The sequence below is a fragment of the Ixodes scapularis genome, unplaced genomic scaffold, assembly GCF_016920785.2.
Source record: "Ixodes scapularis isolate PalLabHiFi unplaced genomic scaffold, ASM1692078v2 PGA_scaffold7__128_contigs__length_106722199, whole genome shotgun sequence".
Classification (NCBI taxonomy): domain Eukaryota; kingdom Metazoa; phylum Arthropoda; class Arachnida; order Ixodida; family Ixodidae; genus Ixodes; species Ixodes scapularis.
In genome coordinates, this window is record NW_024609882.1 from 56,731,944 (window position 1) to 56,752,083 (window position 20,140).

The 20,140-nt window shown below is 44.0% G+C and overlaps 1 protein-coding gene across 3 annotated transcripts in view; it reads right to left on the reverse strand.

Annotated features, from left to right (window-relative positions):
• The window catches only part of LOC8042748 (troponin T, skeletal muscle), a 34,436-nt gene extending 33,276 nt beyond the window's left edge, over nucleotides 1-1,160 (reverse strand). The window contains exon 1 of one of the 3 annotated variants that reach the window (XR_005798363.2): nucleotides 809-1,072. The gene's annotated coding sequence lies outside the window, so the exon portion shown is untranslated. Of the gene's footprint in view, nucleotides 1-808 lie in introns of all 3 variants that reach the window. The other 2 variants (XM_029993161.4, XM_029993160.3) reach the window with 2 other exon arrangements.
• Between the last annotated feature and the right edge of the window lie 18,980 nt (nucleotides 1,161-20,140).

Genomic DNA, 20,140 nt, shown 5'->3' on the forward strand with positions numbered 1-20,140 from the left:
AGGGGAAATATACTTACCTTGAAATGGGTATTCCGTTTTACTTCAGCCTATAGTATAGGATACATTTCCTTGTTGCTCCCATTGAGACAGCGCGAAATTAGATGCCACAAATATATAAAATATACACCTAACTTCCTCAAATAAATATGTCATATATATCTAGTTTTACCTCTCATGGTTATTCAAGGTGTAATTATTTAAGAAGTAGCACGTCATTCATTAAACGCAAAATCCTATGCAGCCCGTATAAAATGCTGTTCAAGACCTGCATACACCGAATTCTACTGTACATGTTGTACCATTTATACAAATGTCTAGTATCCTAGCTTAAGCATAACGCCTGAAAACATCTATTTTATGTGAGAAGCATTAAGAATTCATAAGCTATATTTAGAGTGATTAGTAGCCAAAAAACGTTTCCATTCCCCTTTCTAAAAATGAAGCTACAATAAGGAGCATTAACGTTTTTTGTTTTGTTTTTTTATCTCTTGCGTGCGGTGTCTTCGAGCATATCATATTTCTGAACTCGAAAGTCATTCCTCGTCCTGATTTGTTTTATCTGTCTTCCCTGGACAAGATAGATAGGTTTACCACGGGATTCAGGTGCAGGCGGACGTGCGAACACTTTTAAGCTTGTCCAGATTGCCGTCCATTAAATTGGGTACAAAGGTAAGGACACCTAATCAGTTCCAGTAGTAAGGTGAATATCACAGCAAATTACGCTTTTAATAAATTATCTAGAAACTGAAAACATGGTAAAAAGAGCGGCCCGAGGGAAGAGCCATTACGCCGGGGCGAAAAAGCTTACCTGACCTACGTTGAAGAGCGAAGTCGGTCGAGCGTCTTTTTGGTCGAGGAGTGTTCGGAGTTCAGAGAGGGGGCTCAGAAGGGAGTCACAGATCCGTGCGTACCGCCGCCCGATCTCGCGACTGCCACGCCGCTCCACTCCAAGCCTCGAACCCACAAACTTTCTCAAAGAGATACACAAAGAAAAGCAAAAGAGCAAATGTGCAAAGCTCCGCCGCGAAAAGATAGAGCGAAGCAAGGAATCCGAAAGAACAAACCGAAAACCCCGGGTTCGAAAATAGACACAGAAGACCTCAAGCCCCTTCCAAAGAAAAACGAGCGGTAGAAGGCTCCTTGCGTCGAGGGTTTCGGGCTCGATGACTTGGGGCTCGAGACTACGGAATACCTCGTGCTGATTGGTTCCCGTGAGGAGGTGACGGGTACGGCTTAGATATCGCTTGTTTGGACTACTCTTCTGTTCTTCGTACTCGACTTTTTACCGTGACTCTGTCTTTCTAAGAAGTAATTGTAACTACAACAGCGGCCGCGATCATGAATGAGACGTAAACGGGAGTACTAGTCAGCGCTGAAGCCAGCTGGCAGCGTGTAGTTCTGTGCCTTCAAACGTGAAGAACGCCGCCATGTTTGTTGGCTCCACATCACTGCACGAGCGCGGTGCGGTACTCCGTGGTGCACATTCAATACCCCAGGCTAAAGGTCGCACTGCACTGGACATATTTCTCATCTACGGCTGAGACGCCAGATGTCCATTGGTGCTGACACTTCCGATGTCTAAACATGAACACCACACAAATGTTTTGCAGGCGCAAACTATGAATGTTAATATATGTACGTCAAGAAAAATACGCAAAAGTTTTAGATTGAATCAAGATATAAACTTGGTAAATTATTTTACGTCAGCGAGCGTTTCATTTTATGAATACGGTGTCAGTGACATTCATGCGTGCAGTTGTTGAGCACTTTATTGCAAGAGTTGTTGTAACTTCACAATACACCAAAAAGCGTTATATATTTAAAAAAAACTATTGTATCGATTTACGGCAGGTGACTACTTAATTGTGACGTATCATAACGACGTACTTTTAAAAGTTAATTCACCTCTGTCATGAATTCTTAGAAACATTGTAAATATTCCCGGTATTCTATCCTAATTTTGCGTATAAGAAAAACTACTAAAACAAAAGCTTTAGTGGCTTCTGCGGTCAGCGCTAGATATTGATCCCCAATTAGTACCTCCTCAGCCTCTCCACAGAGCACGTGCTGTTTACTTTATTTTATTATGTGTATGTTTTTTCCTCCAAAAACCGCCGCCTTCGTAAGATATAAGCGGCAACTCCCACCACCACCGAACACGTTCCACGTGACGTCACACATTTGCTTCAGCAAATCCCAACGTGGTTACCCGCCCAACGTCACGAGCAACGTCAGAGGCCGTTGGAGCCTGCTGTAAAAGTAAACCCGAGAGTTTAGACCGGCGTCCCGAGCCGTGTACGCAGCGCTTTTAAAATAACCTCCGCGCTGCGCTTCTAACACGGCTGTGCAGTTGTCGGCCTGCATGTGGGCCTCACCCGAAATAGACGGCCGAGGAGGAGAAGGGGAGGGACGTGGGTGGGGCGGCAGAGGCTGATAGAGAGAGGGAAAGGCAGGCCCTTAAATGGCCCTGCCTCCGAAACAGCTTTCGGTGACGAGACGATCGCTTGCGGGATTCCGTGCAGCAGTGTTTCGGTACAACCGCAGGCACTCCATACTGTACCTTCAACAAGAAGTCTGCGAGTTCACTTTCCCGTGAAACAAGAAAAAAAAAAGAAAAAGCCAATCGGAATACAATAAGATAAAAAATTGTAGACATCGTGAAGCAGGTGAAGAGCCATGCCCATCGTCCCAACACGCATCTAATTTTTTCGGTAGGATTGCACTCGGAGCTTCGTTTTTCGATGGCATGTTTTGCGGCAATGTGGTCTCACAGCCTTTCTTAGAATGCAGAACAAGACTATTGTTTTCCTTCTTCTATTGCAAAGATGCTTTCTCCAAAATATCGCCAGGGATGAAGGCGAACTCAATAATATCCTACGGGAAAAATAGACGCCAGACAATCTTCAACATCAACAACAACAAAAAAAAAAAGCAAAAATCGGGTGTAGAAGCCACATCTCCAGGGTAACATGGCTTCAGAGCTCAATTTACTACGTACTTGACCTGAGGCCTGTGCGGAAGGCAGATTAAGCACAACTACTAGGTCAGAGTCCCCCCTGATTGAACACAAGGCTCAATCAAGTGCTGAAACAGCACTCGTGTTCGCACTGCATGCCGCTCTGACTATTGCAACACTACGCTTATGTTACCTGAAAAATGTATTTTGAATGCGTTCCTACAAGAAATCATATACAGTTCTTGGGTAGAGACGTTCAATTACTCCCATAGTACGGCACTAAAAAAGTATATCGTATTTTTTTTTCTTTTGCAGAGACAGTAAAAAGGCGGACATATGAGTCAAAGGACATATTTCCATCATGGCAAAGCAAAGGTGACAAAGCCAGACGATCTAATACTAACAAAACATGGTGAACAAACATATTGTCGTACAAAACAGAAATACAAAGTCGCAGAAGTGCTCACACAAGTGACGATTTCAACGCAGGATGAATAAGACGATAAATAGTGGCCTAACCAGTACTGTGGGTGTTGATCGGCGAGAAATCCATTGCAGTACATTGCATCAGAACACATGACTGCTTATCGCGGAGGTGTACTTTTTCAGTTCGTCGTACCGCCATATATAATTTTTCTACGGTCAGTCCTTGGGAGTTTACACTGTACTTGTTAGCTGCTACACGAGAATGGTCGCCGTTTCAAACTGTTAGCGCCACATAAAAGTTTCTTGTAAAACTCATCGGATGCCTGGCGGGGCGGATAATGATTTTCAAAGTTGAAATGTCACTCTCGTGCTCCCCGCTCCCCTCTCCTTCCCTTCGCTCCCAACCCCCCCCCCCCCCCTTGTTCCGGTGTGTTCGGGATAACCTAACTACTCTGTTTAACATTTAAACCCCCAACTTGTTTTTGCATCACGCACTATAGAAATAAGACTAGAGTATTCTTTCAATGCTCAAATGTTCACTCCTGACAGAAATATATGAAACATTTAAGCTCTTGCCGCAAAAGCGAAAAGTGTACTTCAGTCTGTATAAGGAAATTCATGCAAGAAATGTCTTCCTTCCCCTTTCCCTTCATGTACCTTTGCATTTTTAGCAGAATCTCACTCAAACTTCGGAACTACGCGTCTTAGAAAGAAAGTCTTAGAAAAAGAAAGGTACCATGAAATAAATTCGTGACTATATTTTTTATCTTTTTTTTCATCATTAGACTAGAGAGCAGCAAGGTGATGCGCGCGCAGCTGTCGATGTGTAGCTCTCAATAATGACACATTATTCCGAGAGGCGTCGTTCTGTGAACATTTGGGGCTACGCTACATGAGGTTTTGCTACAGTGCGCGAGGACATCGACGATTTCATTATGTACTGCTAACCACAGCAAAGAGCGAGCCTGAGTTGTATCAAACTCGGCATGTCTTCGACGGAGACCTTCCAAATAACTGATTTGGCTTATAGCAAAAAATCACTGAGTCCTGTGATGCGCTTCAGGAATAGCAGAACAACACTGGAAAGGGAAGAAAAGTCGGGAAACGTCGCCCTACGTATCTTCCTCTTCTAGTGATGTTCTGCCATTCTTGAAGCGCAAGTGTCACTTAAAACACCTTGCACGAGTCAGTGCCCTCTCGACTTCAGACCGCCGAGTCACTTCATAGGTACCTAATCCAGATTGGCCGAGTTTGGCACGGAATTGATGCTCGCTCTTCGCTCTGGTTAACACTGCATGCTGAAATCGACTATGTGTTTGGGCACGTGGTCTTACAAACATCGTTTAGAGCAGCTCCAAATGTTTAAAGAACGACGCCCTTGGCACCGTGACATGTGAAAGACACATGAAGGCATTTGACAGCTGTGCGCGCGTCGCCGTGTTGCCTTCTCTTTTTACGTCACAAATGTGGTCCTGAAACATTTTGGTCGATTCTTGACTACCTTTATAATCTTAACAGATAAAGTTAGTAATACCATTAAAAGTATGAAACTCTGGTTTTCGACACACATTTTTAATAATTACCCATGTTTTACTTAGTTCTAACTAAAAGTAACGTATCTTAGCCCAAATGATATGTAGGCGTGACAACCTTCTTTTGTGTCGAGCGGTTCAAATAATACGAACACGTAAAAGTTTTTTTTTTTTTTAAAGCTCAAATGATTTCTTTTTAAAACGTCGTGAAAGCTAACACCAACGCGGCGTGTGCAGGTGAGATATGCGGTGAGGGGGACATAGTATAGGAGACCAATTATAAAATATAAGACGGATAATTAACTAAAATATGTTGATTAACGTTTTAATTATTGAAAGTAAACATATGGTTCTAATTCAAAACTTGCCGAGCGTAATAAAAAATCACTAAATCAGTCAATGTTAGAGAGGCTTGGAGCACGCGGAACAATCTGTGGAGCGCTAAAGTTACCCCTCGTGTACCAGGAGCAAGACTTGCGGTACAAATACGCTTTCGCGCTGGTTTTTCCGTTATTTATCATAGCCCCAGCCTTGTTTGTGCCTGTTCCACGAGTGGTAACTTTAGCGCACTACTGCCTTCCCACGCGTTCAAAACCTTTCTCAAGAAAAAGAAAAAAAAAAAAAACTAATTTAGTTGTTTTCTATGACGCTCATCAAGTTTCTAATTGAAGCTATCTGTCTATTTGCACTAAATAAAAATTCAATTAAAAAAGTCAAGTGAATTATTCGGCTTATCGGGCCGATTTGGCCAATATATTGTGTGCCCGTGGCCATATAGCTCACCGGCACGAATAGCTTTAGCGTAGCGTTCAGGGCTTTTTTAAAACAAATATGTTAAGCCCAAAAAGAAACGCCCTGTAGTGTTTACATAGTGTACATTTAAAGGATTTTGGTTTGTTTTGCGTTTTACACTTTTTCTCCTTTCGAAATTCTACATGACCTGTGTCTGTGTCTGTATTTTATATTTATACGTACCTTTGTTTTGAAGTCCACCGGCACTCTTCCAATGGCTTCAGACAATTGGTGGTAAACTCGGGAAGGTTAGAAAAAAACCCCGCCAAGTAATTTTAACTCCACAGTCTTAAATACCTCGTGTCGCAGAAAAGCCGGCGTCGGTGTCGGTTGCGTTGTCTTCACGGGAAAATCCTTATTGGTCGATGGGGTCATGACGCCACAGTCAGAAAACCTGGCGCGGGAACTCTAAACAACCCGCAACACTCACGTGAAACGTGGCGTCAAGCGTAGAATGAAAATGATTACCAGTGGTGGCTCCAATCCACGCCGTGAAGTTGGTTGGACAGCGAGACTGTTGTGTCACCTGCTAAGACTGCCAACTTCAAGACCATTTTTGTGGCAAACGCCACCAGGTGGTGCTCTAGTCTTTGACGTCCCAGAGAATTTGGAGATAATGAACAAAGGCCACCTTAACACCGCTGCTTAAAATATAGATGAAACTTTTAACCACCAACTTTCCATGTGAACGCCAAAAGAACGAACGAGTGTGAGATCTGATAAAATGTTTCGAGTATTCTTGTAAGCCAACTTGCCTCCTCCAAGACGTAATATTCTGCAGCCGAAGGCCCTCGTTAAATCTCCCAACGTCTGTGTTTTGCATTTATGCTTTCTATCACTGGTGACATAAGCAAGCTCAACATGATTGCAAAGACGGTGAGATCGGAAGTCGCTTTGAACGCAAGGGGCAGTTCAGGTTTGTAAACAGCAAATGTTCTATGCTTTTTGCGATCGACCAAAGAAAAGTAAATGCACTGTACCAAACGTTTCATATATGACCGGTTAGTGACGTCAATCCCCTCGTCGAGCGCTGCGTCGTCGCGGCAGCTTGCGGAACAGTAATATTTACCGCGAAACGTAAGTGGTGAGAGCTAAATGCTTCGCATTATTGTCAGGAGCACCTTATCGTCAATTATCTGGTTTGGATGCTTGTTTTATGTTTGTCCTTTATTAAAAAAAAATTCTGTGCTCTATGTTGTATGCGTGATATGCACTTTTCGCTTGAATCACTCAAGGACTTCTTTCCGTGAGGATGACGACACGAACAACTTCCAGAAATAAACCCTGTGTGTCATTCCCAGCTTCGCTGTAAAACATTACATGTAAAGCCAAGGATATGTAGCTGCATATCTCCAATGAATACACTTTATCTAGTCATTATTTTCCCTTAAAGAAACAAAAAGTCCGAATTTTAGGCAAGATTCGAACCCACAATTCCTTCGGTTGCGAGCTAGACAGGCAGCTGACTAGGCAGCTGACTAGACAACGCAAACACGTTGTTTTTTGTTATTGTAGGCAACGCATACACACTTGTACTGTTTTGAAACAAGCGGGAGTATGTTTGCCAATCGCGGTCCCCTCTTAAAAGCAAAGCTTAAGTATCCTCCTGTAATTTGAACTCAGTTTTGCACCTTTATCTGTGAATGTAGATACAAAATTATGAAGTAAAACGAAATGAGATAATTAATTGGGTCTTACACGTCAGTACTGCAAATGCGCTTTCATTGCAGGAAAACCAGAAGTAAAATACAGACATGCTCCGAGCGTGGAACGCATTACACGAATGTCTAAAGGCCCGTTTACCCACTTGCAACCGAGTACGACCGAGAGACACGACCTGTTGAAACTTCTTCAAATTTCTTAGGACGAGAGAACAGACTGGCACACTGGCGCCATTTGTGTGGTGACCCTGGAACTGCATTTCACAAGTACGACGGTTTTCCGAGATTTCCGCGGTCAAATGTGTGTAATACCTATGAGAAAAGCGCGTTTATATCGTTGACAAAACTTTTTCCACCCAAGACTGAAAGGATAAAGGCTCGTTCACATACTTGTTACCAGGTACGACCGAGAAAGACAAGACCGGTCTTTAAGCCTCTTGCGACGTCTCAGGACCGGGTGCGATGCTGTGGGGCTGGTCCTAAGACATCGTCAGAGGCTTAAAAACCGGTCTTGTCTCTCTCCGTCCAACTCGGTTGCAAGTGTGTGAACGGCGCTTAATGCGCGAGAGATATAGAAAATATGCCGGACCGCCAAGTTTACAGTGCTACCCAATAGATGGCGCCAGTGTGTCCCCTCATCGTAAAAGATGTTAAGGGCTTCCAAGGCAATCGGTTCTAAGAGGTCGCAAGTGTGTGAACGGGCCTTGACACGAATTTGATAACTTTATTTTACGTCTTTGTGGCCTTCCCGATAAGGCGCTTGTGGTGGAGTCTCCAAAGTTAGAAAGTACAAAAGCGAGCCTGAGGCGCTGAGCTTGCCAGCGCTGCACGCGAGCCGGAACAAGCAACCATCGCTTAAAGGCAACATGTTCCCTGTTGAAGATTTGTCTTCTGAAGAAGGTGAGAAGCAAGTTGCTACCTAAAGTATGGGTGTGGTCAAATAAAACTACGAACAGTATAAGCTTCAGCGATAACATTTGGTGTCCTGCACTCACTCGTTCATTTGTTGCATTCCTGGTAAACGTTCATTAACACCGTTATTTTAACATATTGTGAGAACTTCCGTCGAACTCTGACGACTGTGGGTCACAGGGACATTTCTGCTTTTTACGAACTGTGACATCCAAATTCAAAGAAAACGGTGTCGAACGATTAGGTGTAAAGGGGCCTCCACCCTGGTGTATCTCACAGAAACACGTGCACTATGTTTTCGCTTTCCTTTTTTTTTTCTTTTTTTTTTTACTCTGAATGTATTAGAGGATAAGGTTAGTACATTCCCCGGAGGGTTTGGCGGTTTCTGCGTCTGAGAACATGACCCATCAACCTCAACCTGTCATTCCGGCCTAGAACTTGTTCTTTGCTTTTTGCCAGCGGCCAGAAGGGTGCTGATTCGAAAACAACACAGTTTAATTTCGAATCTAGGTCGGTGTGACCCCGTTCTGCTGTTGCCCCCCTCAACCCAGAAATAAATACGGCTGAGAAGCGTTGAAAGCCCGCCGACTGCGCCACAGCGCTTTCGACCTTTCCGCGGTGCTTACGGCGCTCGACGACGGGCTTGCTTGTTAATGATGAAGTTCATAGATGGAGCCACGAGCCCCGGCGCTCCTGTTTATCGCGCTTTTTTGTACTTGGTCGGTTTCGAGGCGGAGAATGCAGACCGTTTCCATCAAATACATGCCGGACGCAGGAGCGACGGCCAAACCTTTCTACGTCGTAAAGCAGCCCTGAAACTGACAGGGTGTACAATGAGTGTCGCCTAAACAGATTAGAAAGCGAGGGTAACAAACTCCTTCGTTTCAAAGGTCAGCTACGTTGGTGATATGAAAACGTGCCGTGAGCCCTTCATTGATTAAAGCATGGTTTACACATTCCGGCCAAACCTTAACTGTTCAAACAAGGAACTACGGTGAAATTAATTTACATTACAATTTGTTTATAGAGCACCACAATTTTTTTTTTACTTGACGGGAGGGTTTACACAATGCTACTCTTCTCTCTAGCATTGTCTTTTGCAACAGACGGAAAATATAACGGCACGGTGGCCACATTTTATTTGCGCTGAGATTTTCACCTGAGAGTTTAGGATATGGTTTAGACTCGTAGTCTTTATATGTTTATCAGAGAGAACATCAGTTTTCTCTCCCCTGTAGTTTGTAAACGATTGAAAAGTTCCGGTGTGTGGTTATATCTCTATTTTTCTATTTTTCTCTCTCCCTTTCTCTCTCTCTCTCTCTCTTAAGCTTTCTGTCCTTATGAAGGTAACGGTGATACATTTCAAACTATCAGTTTCTGAAAAAAAATCACACTCCCCTGCTTGAAAAAGATGAGGTAACGTGGCTTTTATAAAAATGTTCTTCTCGTGCAATGCAAGAACTAAAATTGAGAAACTCTATTGGCACTTTTTCATTGCTGTCGGCACTTAATACTCATCAAGTAAAACAGAATCCCTAGTTAAGACCTTTGAAAACTTACTTAATTGTTCCTCCTTTACTAGGACACACACTTTTAGTGTACACTTGTTACGGCCAGACAGGATGCACCGTTAATACTTCGTGACCTCGAAGTTGAGAAGCGTGCTATATTCACTTCTGTACAATTTTGTATCAGTAGTTCGGATTTTGCCTGGAACGTCTGAATGGAAAAGGGTTCATTAACAATTTTGTCATGCATACTATACATCTTAGGGTTACATTTTAATATATTTTGAGCGTGTATTCTCGAAAACGTAATTATTGAAGCACATCTCCTGCACTTAATAAACATATTCGCGGCTGTATTTTATTTCTCTTCAGCCTGTTTTAAACTATTCGTATTGGACGTTGTTCAAAGTATGAAATTGCATTTTTAAGTGAAATTGCATTTTTAAGAAACCATACAAGACTTGGGGTCCTTTTATAGCTCTTGCGGCAGAAATGTTCTTAACGTAACTTGCACTGAAAGTTTAAAAGCAGCGGCTGTGGCTGTTTTCTCATGCTTTTTTTTAATAATTTTTAAACCAATATCCACATTGTATGATCTCGACGAATCGGTTGCCAGATGGTCCAGCGAGAAAGTTATGACATCAGAAATCGCATGATTTGCCATCGGTCCTTCCCATATCTCTAACATTTCACAAGGACATTTTCTCGTCACCTCACTTCAAACATTTCTTTAATTGAAACAGTCCTTTTTGAAGAATTTGTTCTAATAGGCGTGAAGTCAACCCTCTTATCAGGCAACTAAGCTTAATAACATGCATACCGGAATAATAGGCTGAGGAGTATTAATGAACGGCTAGAGATTATTTATTGCCCGAAAATTAAATATTTTTCGTGTCATCTTGCTTTGGACGATCATGTTATTCGCATTAAACAAGTGTAACCAGCTTAAAGGCACGAGCTCATCGGGCTAACTAATCCATCCGTTAAAATCTCTTTACCTTATCACTTGTTCTTAACCTTTATTGCGATTTGCACTCAATTCTACAATTTACAGGGATGCCTCGGACACCTCCGTTCCCTCAAAACAACGCCGCCGTACATGCCAGTTCTGTCATCAGACAGTACTCACATGTACAAACCGGTGTGTGTCCCGACATCATCGGAAGAGACTTCAGTGGTCAACAACCAACAAGCGTGTCCTAGTGCTGGAGCGGGAAGGGTCATTTTCAAGGAAGAGTACATGCAGACACAGACTCCAACAACAACAGCGCGTCCACTTTGACGATCCTTGATAGTCCCTCGCGTAGACGTCATCACCCTCTGAAAGACTGCATTCATGTTTTGGCCTCGCCCTCTGTTGTTTGAACTCAGACCAGGTTAGGGTCGAGTGACGTAACGGGAGACATGACTGATGAACATCTCAAGGAGGGGCGGTATCCTACACCAAGCTGACACCCACCAAAGCGTTTTGTAAACCAGCAGGCGAAGGAGGGAAGGTACGGAGCAGGAGGGGAGAGAAGGGGACGAAGAACAGGAGAGGAAGAGGGGAGGAACAGGAGGAGGGGAGGAGAAGGAAGAGCAGAGGAGGGGGGAGAGGAGCAGTGGAGTGTACGGAAGAGTAGGAGGGGCATACCCTCCCCTCCATACCCTCTTCTCCTACTCCTGCGCACCCCGCTAAATTTAGCTGGGTAAATGACGTCACATGCCTTTGTGTCACATCACGCATGAACAAATTAGGTCTCTCCGCTAGATTGAGAGGCAAAATTGACGTCACGTGACCTCAACATTGCTTCGATTTTCCTCTAAATTTAGTTGGGAATCGGAATTGGTGTTGAGGTCATGTAATATCAGGTTTACCGCTAAATTTAGCGGGGAAACTGAATGCGCTGTGTTGCAAGATGGGACGTCACAGAAACAAAGACCAATCAACTTTGTTCGCTAACTTTTGCGGGGAATTGAAGTGGTGTTTGGGTCTGTGACGTCCCATAATGGTACGCGCTCGGTTACGCCGACGGCAACGGCGACGCCGCTATACGCGGAAATGGGCGCCTAAAAGCTTCGCTTTAAGAACCCTTTGCGAGCATAAATGCCCTCTCAGTGTCCCTTTAAGGGCGAGTATACATCGCGCTTTTCACATTTCTTCACTTCTGTCCCATATCCTTGCTATCTTTCAACTTGCCTTAACACGGCCATCTTCGTAAGTGAGGAGTGGACGGCGCCAAGAGGATTATCTCCGACGCGGAAAACCGAGGTTGTACGTCGGCCTTTAAGCGAAGCTATGCAACAGTTGCCTCATAGTAATGTTGAATTTTTTCTTGACAGTCGTTATATCCTATATTTAAAATGTTATGTCTCTCTCTTTTTGTATATTGTCGCTGATGTAAAAGTTTCGACGGACGTAAACGGAAAATAAAGATTGAATCGGTGAACTTGTGCCAGAAACAAAAGACAGAATGAGCGTCGAAACAGCAGCAGTGAACCTCCTGAAGTGGGCGTTGCAGCTGGCTAAAGTGAGACTGCGAGGAAGAGTGTGAGCCATGTATTTCTAACGAACGTGTTGGTAAAATATACAAAATTACAAAAATAACAAAACATGGAGAGGACGAAACACAGACCGGTATATTCTTTGAAGTCATAACAAAGTGTATTCCATGGAGTGCGGTTGCCCTTTACCTACGCACATTCTTAGGCAAAGGGGAAAAAGCAGAGGCAGAGAAGGGAAGTCAGAAGAAGGAAGGGCGAGTGGCATTGGCGGAGGGATACGTCGACCAGTTCGAGACGGGCCGCTCACCAACGTCTTCTAGTCACTCCGGAAAGCTCCAGGCGCAGAAATTCTATTCCCCTATTGAAAGGGCGAGCGAGGGGTAAGAGACACGCCCTACATTGTGATGACCATCCGTTCAGTGTGCCGCCGAACGTTCATCAGTTTGTGGCCGAGTGCCCCTGCCCAGTTCGAGTCCTCTGTTATAGCCGTGCTAGTTCTCCCGCTCTTGCTCTGGTAGACGCTGCCTGTCATCCTAAAACGGTAGACAACCAGATTCCTCTTTTTAGGTTGCCGGCCACGGATAGTCTGGTCATTCACAAGGAGACTCCGCGGCCACGACACGAGCTTTTATTCCTCGATTTAGTTTTAACAACTTTGTAAGACTCACCCTCCTAGAAGAGGATTCGTTCCGAAGAGTTCGCGTGAATGTGGCGATCAGACCGGCCGCCCGCCCCAGTCTGGGAGACAGATCTAGAGCGCCCCCAACACACGTGTCCGGGCCTTCGAGCGATCTGTCGGTGCCATCTTAGCCGGGTGGGGATCTATCCTAACCGGTCGCCAGACTTTCAACGTTGGACACATGGCCTGCATAACCGTTCCCTTCTGGACTTTTTCCAGGGAGGGGGAATGCAATATGACTTTTGAATCTATGCCGCATGGCAAACCAACGTAATAATAAAAACGATCCACGTGTATGTAGCTCTTGGTGTCGTATTGTTCTCTGTCCCTGTCTTTCACGCACTTATTCTTCTTTCGATGTATTAACTAGACTGACGTTCCATTTTGCGAAGTTGTACAATGTTCACCAAAGCGAACAAACTTCAATTACTTTTCTAAAGTTCGAAACGGTAAAGTTACATTAGGTCTCGCTTTCTCAGGTCACGTGACGTCAAGTTATCATGTCACTTCACATATTGACCCCATGGCATTGCGCCACGTGAACACTTCGCATGACACGTCACTTGACGTAAATAATGAGCAATATGATCTTACTGATGCCCGAAACACTGTTCGATATCTATTAGGAGACATACGATCGCTTCTTTAAAACGCTGGAAGGGTTCCTTAAAAAAAAATATTAGAGGTGAATTCTAGCGCATTTTTGTAACGTGGATTTTAATACAACGAGCATTTGACCCAAACAGGTAGTTTAAATCAAAAAGTAGAGGCGAAAAAAAAAATCTAGCGATGGGTGTTCCATCGCTAGATTAACCACTTAGAGGGTTTAACTGCCTTGCGCGTGCCGCTGGTGAAGGATTACGCGCAGCGTTTCTGACTGCTCGGGTCAGGCTTTCGAAATGCGCGGAAATTTTTAAAGCTTCATATCATACGCAACAAATATTTCCTCCCACCGAGCACGCCTGGAAGGAGGGGTTCCAGCGCTACTTTTAAAGTGTTTTTGTGGCTACTTGGCGAATCAATGTGAAATGTACTTCTGATATTCGTTATCCTGGTGACCAAGTGTAAACGATTTAAGGGCTTTTCTTGCAATGCAATGCCGCTTTAGTTTCCCTTTATTACTGCATTCCATGCAGTACAGGACTTTTGCAGGTGAATGTTGCCGTCACTCATGTATAAAATGCCGAGCTTTAAACGAAGCAAAATCTGCGCGGGCTGTCAATTAGAGCCAAGCACATCTCAAAGCAAACAGCTAGAGTGATCCAAACTAAAAATAAAAAGAAACCGGGTGAGCCCAGTGTTTACAGTCTCCCGTGCCAGGCTGAAGGAGAGCTGGCTATATGTAAATTGCTCGATACGCAGCGCAAACAACCGCCCACTGGAAGGCAACCAGCATCAGCACTGTCTTGTCGGTGACCTTCCCGCAAAGATTCCTTCTTGCTCCGAGGCACGCATCGCCGTTGTCTCCTGAAATAGGACGGAACCCCGACCCCTCACCAAGGGAACACTTTTAGCACCCCTTCTCATTCTGTGGAGCGCGGATAATGGTCCTCGTCGAAGTAAAGCACGAAGCAAGTCCGCTCCTTTCTTTCACAGTCCGTGTGACTCTTTCCGGATTCTTCTAAGAACTGATCTCCAGGAGATATGTTTCAGTGCTCCATGCGAGGCGTAGGCTTCGGAGTGATGCATTCATCGATAGGTAGCACTGAACTCTTCAGAAATATGTATACGCTGTCTCAGCTGTGTTGTCACCAAAGTTAAGTTGATGTGCTTCGTTTTAAGTAAGTTGTGCGCAGTCACTGGCTTGAAGGCATGAAAACATCGACAGCGTTCAGAAATAGCAACTCACCGGGCCGTCATTCCGCTTGCTTGGTTTGGCAGATGACAGAACACGTAGAAAAGGATGCCTAACTCCACGACGTTGCGGATTCAAGGCTGCTTTGTTTGTTCCATTAGCTCATAGCTAGACCGCATACTTTCCTGTTTAGCTCCAATACTCCTATAAACATCCGCCGGTGTAGAAAATAAAACATCGGTTAAAACCGAAAAATACCGGCCTTTAAATATTTTTGTAAAAGCAGCAGTTTCTTTTTTTTCACTAAAAAATGTCCTATGCAGACGTTCTTCAAACTCGGTCTTTCTTTTTCTTTCTTACGGTCGTTCCTTTGGATTGACTCAGTTTGGGGAGTCCAACTTGTTCTGCTTCTTTTGGGGGAGTTGTGTTGACGTCAGAAACGCCGAGCTCTGCTTGGCTCCGATTGAAAGATACTGGGTAGACCTCAGAGAGAGCGGCCTTGAGTTCTACCCACTATCCTTCTATCGGAACCAATCAGAGCTCAACGTCCTGACGTCACCACGACCCCTGCAAAAGAAGCAGACGAACTTGCGTTCCGCATATATGTCTCCCAAGGCCTCTCAATAATCGAGACTTTTTTTTTTGTCAGAGCTGGCTACTTTTCAGTTTATGTCCCCAAACGTTTGGCCTCGTTGTGCCCTTTTGCAGATTGCCCCATGCATTGAAGGTTGACCTCTTTCATTCATTAACCCTTGTTGGGTATTTTGAAGTGTCTCATATTGATTGGATCCATGAAGGGGGGGGGGGGGGGGGAGGGGGTGGTATCGGTGTTTTTAATACTTTGTTTCAGCTTAAGTCTACACGCAGGCGACGCTACCAGGAAATGGTACAAGTCAAGCAGAGTCGAAAGTGCAACTTACTGGGCCTTTTCTGCTTATGATCGGTTCAGCGATGATAGAACAGGTACAGGCACATAACGAACACCAGGATAGTGCGCTTCTCATGCTTTCTGATTGGTCCCATGAGATATCAATAAAGGTTTAACAGTTTCTCGTTTTAATTGGTCGCTTTTATTCGCGATTTCTTTGCCGATAATAGCCATTTTAAGCATCTGCACGAGACAACTGAAATGCGCTGTTATTTTGGAAATATATAACGGCTGATAAACATGTGCCAATTTTTTTACAAAAATAAACACTGGAAAGTATACGGCCTACTCATAGCACCGGCTGCGCTCCAACTTGTAGTGAAAAGAACCATAGCCATTCTGTTATTATAGGAAGACTTGATAATAATCTGTGTCACTCCAGAAATAGTTTTGTCAAGCTGTTTTAGGGGAAGATAAACTGTGGTTCTAGATCAGAATAATTAAGACAAAGAGGGTTTTGCGTCATGGAGTAATGTACGAATATATTCCCCAGGACATATTAGACCTAACAAAAGTACAGTACTTGACCACCGCATAGCGACGCCTATTCGTAGTAGTGCTTATGGCAATATATTATCAGGAGTTTCTGCATGTATCCTGCCCAGCGTTGCACCTGCAGCACCATTCTTTTTTTTGTTGTTTTTTTTTTTTTTTTTTTTTTGTAGCGTGAGCTACACTGGCCGAGGTTGAACAGTTTCGCATGGCTTTTAAAAAGCCGTGCTGCGCAAACGCGAGGAGCAGTGACGTCACACGGCGCACAGCTGGCGCGCCGGAGCCGCCGCCGCCACGCGCTCCGCCGCCACCGCGCGCGCCTCGCCGGTCTGCGCATTCCAGACGAGTGACGTCATAGCCGTGATAGACGCACTGGCGCCGCCGCGTACCCAGTTGTGCGCCTCCGTTGCGCAGTAGTCAAGTCTGTCTCTGCACCGGAGCTGCTTGATAGCGCCCCTCATTTTGTGCGCATAAGCTCACGCTACGTATATCCTGGCATAGCCGAGCTAAGCCACCGCAATTTTTTTAATCGCTCGAAAAAGTGGAAACAAGGATCGGAAAAAGGCTGAATTATGGAATACCCATACTATCCCGGTGTGAAAAAGGCGTCAACCGCCTCTGACACTGAGACTGCACAACCTTTGGGGAACAATACAACGTTGATGAACAATACAACTTGCCCTTCTTATTGGTCAAACTAATCAAAACCGGTTATTACTACGTCGTTGAAAAGAATATATTAGATGGAGGAGGTTTTGAATGTATGCTAAAAACACAAGATACGAAGGAAGACCCAGGAGAAAAGGGAATTTATTTTTGCATATTCGTGTATTTATTTTTACACTTTAAAATGTCAGTCACCACCAAAGTATCCTTCGCCTGATACAATACACTTGTCGAGAAGTTTTTCGAAGTTCAAAACCACCCTTAAACCTGTCAATTTTGATGCCTTTCAGTGCTTCTACTATTTTTTTTTATTTCACCTATTCTACATCAGCAAACCGTTTCATTTTCAATGTTTTTTTTTCTTTTCTACGAGGAAACAGAACAAAATGGTCACACAAGCGAATATCAGATAATTAGAGAGGTAATATAAATAAGATATGCCGATCTTGATGAAAAAGAAATAGTCAACACTTTGCGTGGTGTGGACAAGCGTGTTTTGGTTATCAACAAGCCAGTCTCCCGTTTGCCACAACTCGGGGTGTTTCTTCCGCAGATTAGTAATGCAGCCTTGTCAAACCTTCCACATAAAATCATTGGTTGACCGTTTTACCAGGTGGAACAAATTCTGAGTGAACAATTTATCTCGTCTAAAAAAAAAACTAATTATTGCTTTTTTATGTTGGGGTTTACTTGGCGCGCTTTCTTGGTTCGTGGGAAAGTGGAAATGTTTGCGTTGGATGGATTGGTGTTTCTTCGCGGATTTTAGCCATACCACCAATATTCATCTTGCTATGACTTTAAGAAAGAATCAGGATCATCATTCAATTGCTGGTTCAAAGCACGCACTGTTAAAAAAAATATTCTAACAAAGTAAAGGACACCTTCCTGCTAACCTGGTTGGCACATCACCTTCCGTATGCCCTACCACAGAAACGGTTCTGTAGCTACTTAATATGGGACATGTTGCTGCCTCAAGGGTTCACACCGTGCGTTCCGTATACAATCATGATGGTGCAAGTGCCATCTGCTAGAGCTACGGGAACTATACCTTCCTAAGAAAGAGCGCCACAGCTGTGGCAAACCACAGCGGTACATGCTCCGCTTCTACATTAGCCAGCACATACTCCGATGGGCCTGAAAACAGTACAGGTTGTGTTTTATGGCCAAATGGAAAACGTTCAGTCTTGTTCGTGATAGCCCACATACAGTTTAACGCAATACTATAAAAAAAAGCCCGTCCATCTACTTTCCCACACGGCTCTTGGAGAGTCTATCATCGAAATTTACTGGGCATTTCAGCGAATTACGAGACCGAGCACATGTTTGCCCGAAAACAGGGTTTGTGCTGTGATATTAAGCAATTCAAAACTTCACTCTTGCATTACTTCAGGTGTCAGCGCAGACTCCGTTTTTCGGTCAGAATCTTGTGCTTGACCTCGCCATTTGCTGGGCTGCCCTGTAAAATAAGATGATTGGCTTCCTTAGTGTTCCGTGGGAATGTAGACTGACGACTTTGGAGTGAATGAAGGAGCAGATTCTTTTCTGGCCCTATTATATGATATATTTAATTTTTCAGGTTTTGAAATCTTTGTGTTATGCGCGCGCACAAACAAATACACACGGCAAGCCCGAAGCTTGTCACACCGATAGAGATGCGACTCCTTTGTGACTTTGTTCACACCGATAGAGATGCGTCTCCTTTGTGACTTTGTTCGATGCCTGCCATATTTGCGTGCGGCAACAACAAAAAAGCGCGTCATTTTTATATTAGTAAAAATTCTAACGCATATAAATACACATCATCGATGTTTTTGCTATTAAACCATAACTATGAACTCGTATGAAAGAAAACTAAGAAGTTACTACTTCGATATCAAACGTTTATCTTCGAAAGCGCACACAAAATTACATTAAAACAATGAACATATGATGAATGAATGAATGCAACCTAATGATCCCGCTACATTTTAAAAATTACCCTCAGTTGCAAAAATAAACGATTGAACAAAAAAATATCAAAACAAAACTTCATTTCGCACGCAGCCACTTTTTTTTTAACTTCGCCAGTTTTTCAAAAGCTCCCTGCACCTTCGGACCTAATAATGTCACCTTCCTTGGGAACTGTCTCGACCCCTCCTGCAGATTCATATCCACTAGACTTGAAAAAATTTCGATGGTCTATATTAGAAGACATAAACTTAGGAAAGGTTAGAAGTTCTTCGCACTTTCACTTTAACGTTTTAGTCTCAAGTTCGTAATCCTATATGCATAAACCCTCTATCATGTCTACCACATCTTCATATTTTAAATGTATTACCGTATTTACTCGAGTAATGGCCGCACTATTTATGAACAAGGCGCTTGCCTTTACTTTTCCGCAGAACACATATACAGCCAATCATCGCGTTGCGCATAAATAATATAGCGAATAATTAGATTGAGAACTAGATTCTTCACAGATGGTATCTTCGCGCGAAGGCATTATCTCTGTCCTGTAAACCGCTGGAATCCTGCTGTCAATCGCGATGATTAGAAAGCCGCGTGCTCCGCGGAAAAGCGATCCTTCAGATTTTTTTCATAAATAGTGCGGCTATTACTCGAGTAATTACGGTACAATCCCCTCGGAATCTCTCTCCATCCGTAATAGTGAAACCTTCAAGACTTCACAATACCGTAACTTGAAAACACCCTAGGGTAGACCACGCCCGCTAAACCAGCCTGGCGTAGTGTGTGAACCACGGTCTACGAGTAAAGTTGCACTTATGAAGTTGCACTCAACTAAAGCAGCACTAACACATACACGAACCAGGCAATATATGGTCTGGACAAGATGGAACACTTTTTTTCTTCTGTTAGGACGCTTGCTCATTTTTTGCATAAAACCGAGCCTCACAATTTTTGTTGAAACACAAACACGAAAGAGAACGTGGTGCCTATAGCCTTGTTCCCGAAGCACCGTTGGCAGGATCTGGCGTTCTTGAACCTGGTGTGCCTTCTAGCATCTTGCGCTTATCGCACCGGCTTCTCTTCCTCTCCTAACTAAGAGACGCTCTCGCAGGAAGCATGGCCGTTCCTTTACAGGCTCTGTTGGCAACGCCGGTGGAAGGTTTCGGTTCTCGCCGTAAGAAAACAGGTCACAAAAAAAATCGCGATGTAACCGAAACTTCCGCTCACGTGCTTGGTCGAGGTGTTGACGGACGATCGACGACGACGGGGACGAAGGGGGTCAATGGATCAGAGAATGCAATGATTTTTAGTTAAAACCAGCAGCGTCTGAAAATGTAACATTGTTTATCATGTCGTTCATCA